Source organism: Coenobita brevimanus, chromosome 19, assembly GCF_032717465.1.
Source record: "Coenobita brevimanus isolate Jiangsu-jjx chromosome 19, ASM3271746v2, whole genome shotgun sequence".
NCBI classification, from domain to species: Eukaryota; Metazoa; Arthropoda; class Malacostraca; order Decapoda; family Coenobitidae; genus Coenobita; species Coenobita brevimanus.
The window spans coordinates 29,593,925-29,596,335 of NC_136972.1; the positions used below are offsets into that span (position 1 = coordinate 29,593,925).

The following is a 2,411-nucleotide window of genomic DNA, read 5'->3' on the forward strand; positions in this document are numbered from 1 at the left end:
TACTAACAAAACAAACCTAACCCAGCCTACGCTTTCCTGGATGAGAGAAACTGCAAACATGGTGCACAGAATGGAAATATCAGTCTCCACGATGCTATGACAGTGCTTTCCTCAGATTCTTTAATACCTGTGTGGGAAAAATACCGACATCATGATTAGCCTTCAAAAGTTTCCGGTAATGCTCTCGGTTGCTACGACAACGCTTTCCCCAAGAATCACTCACCCGACTGGAAAAATGGTGTGTGCCTTGTCCACTCCTCGTACTAGCTGGGGAAAGCTGAAAATGCGTCGTCGGAGTGAGGGGATGATGATTTATTGTCGCCAGTAAAGAATATAGATGTAAAACTAAAATCGACAATAAATAAATAAATATATATATAAATAATCTCAAAGCAGAAAATAATAAAACACGTCCTTCGAATCTAGAACACATGCTAACTCCTTTTCCAGCTGAATATTCGAAATCGAGACAAGACAAACCTATATAATCTTAAAAAGGAAGGATATAAATGCGTCCACAATATTCCCGCCCACCAATGTCACTTTTCCCTAATCTGCGTTTCCTTTTCGTTTCTAAATCTTTCCTAATATATCTGCAATAGATGGAAAATAAAGTTAGGTTTATTTGGGTGATTTTAAAATGTTTGTCCTTCGAACCGGATTCGAACCAGTGACCTATGGATGTCTGATCTGAACCCACTACAGTCCACCGCTCTACCAACTGAGCTATCGAAGGCGCTGAGATAAATGGTAGTAGAACGCAATGTGCAGGTACGCAGGAGGCGAGTGTGTGTGTGTGTGTGTGTGTGTGTGTGTGAGAATAATGGAAGTCTTTGTAATACCATCTTTCACTTTACTCTCTCCTTCCCCTTCCCCCACCACACCAGCACCCCTTCCCCACTACCCCCAACCAAGTCATATCTCCCCATCTCTTCCCCCAAATCTCTCTCTCTCTCTCTCTCTCTCTCTCTCTCGCTCTCATATATTTCCCCATCCACTCCCATAATCTCCCTCCCTTCCCCCCCACCTCTCTCTCTCTCTCTCTCTCTCGTATATTTCCCCAGCCCTCCCAAAACACCCCCTCCTGATAGTTTATGGCCAGACGAAGAATTTAGAGAAGCCCATTAACCCTTATCGAAGAATTCCCAAAATTATTGTTCACCTGATACATGGGAATACCTGCAACAAATTTTAAGTTATTATGGTAAAGTTAAGTCATTTTTCTATTTTAATTAAGTTAATGAATTCTAAATAGCCCTTAATTTGAAGACTTAGTAGTGATGGTAGGATTTATTGTTTATAGATTAAAGTTTGGAATGGTAGAGAGGGAGGGGTAGCCCGAGGATGAGGTGATGGGATGGAGTTCAGAGGTGTATGAGGGAGCGGGGCGTGAAATGGGGGGAGGGCAGTCAAATGGTGGGTGACAGAGCGACTTGGAGGCGTTCTGTCTGAGGCCACCCTTTGCGGGGTTAGGGCGTCGGGCTATAAATAGATAGATAGATAGATAGATAGATTATGTACGATAGAGTTAGCTTTATAAGAAAAAAGTAAATTTATTGTTGATTTTTAAAATATGAGAATTTATAATATTTGTGGCCTAAGAGCTTTCTAATTTAACACTTGTAACAAAGAAATATAATACTTTAGAAGCCTGAGTTATTTTGGGCTAAAACTGGCAGGAATAAGGAAGGTAGCGTGGTAGGGCAGGGGGTAGGGTTGGGGCAGGGTAGGGCAGGGCATGGCGGAGTAAGGTAGGTCAGGGTAGAGCTAGAGGGTAGGGTAGGGTAGGGTAGAGCAAGGTAGGATAGGGTTTGGCAGGTCAGGGTAGACGCAGGCGGGGCAAAGTAGGGTAGGGTAGGGCATGACAGGAAGGTAGGATGGGGTCGGATACGGTAGGGTAACAGGGTAAGGTGGGGTGGAGGAGGGTTGGGTAGGGCAAGGTAGGATTGGACAAATTAAGTCACGTTAGGAGACAAGGCAGATTAGGGAAGAGTAAGGTAGGGTAGGGTAGGGTAGGGTAGGGCAAGGCAGGGCTTGGTGGGGTGGTGCGGCAGGGTAAGGTAAGGCAAAGCAGGGCAGGGTAAGACAATACAGAGGAGAGTGAGGAAGGGCAAGGAAGGACAAGTTAGATTTTCAAGCTATAGTCACGCATCCTCTCTTCTAATCACATCAACATTGCCAACATCAACACTCGCTTGGATGAACCCGCTGTTACATAAATTAATAGAGTCATTTAAATAATTTGTGACCCAGTTCTTTGGGGGGGCGGGGGGAGGCATGGTAGTGAGGTATGGTAGAGGTATGGTAGTGGGGATCCTGGGTATGGTAGAGGGAACGCTGGGTATGGTAGCTGGTGTGAGAGAGACAGTTTCATGTAGTCAAAATAATATCCTTAAGATTCTCTAATTTTC

The 2,411-nt window shown here is 44.4% G+C and overlaps 1 non-coding gene across 1 annotated transcript; it reads right to left on the minus strand.

Moving 5' to 3' along the window:
- Positions 1-647: 647 nt before the first annotated feature.
- TRNAY-GUA (transfer RNA tyrosine (anticodon GUA)) lies at positions 648-736 on the minus strand. Its single transcript is given in 2 exon segments — positions 648-683; positions 700-736. It is a non-coding gene; the product is annotated as a tRNA-Tyr (tRNA).
- Positions 737-2,411: the final 1,675 nt, after the last annotated feature.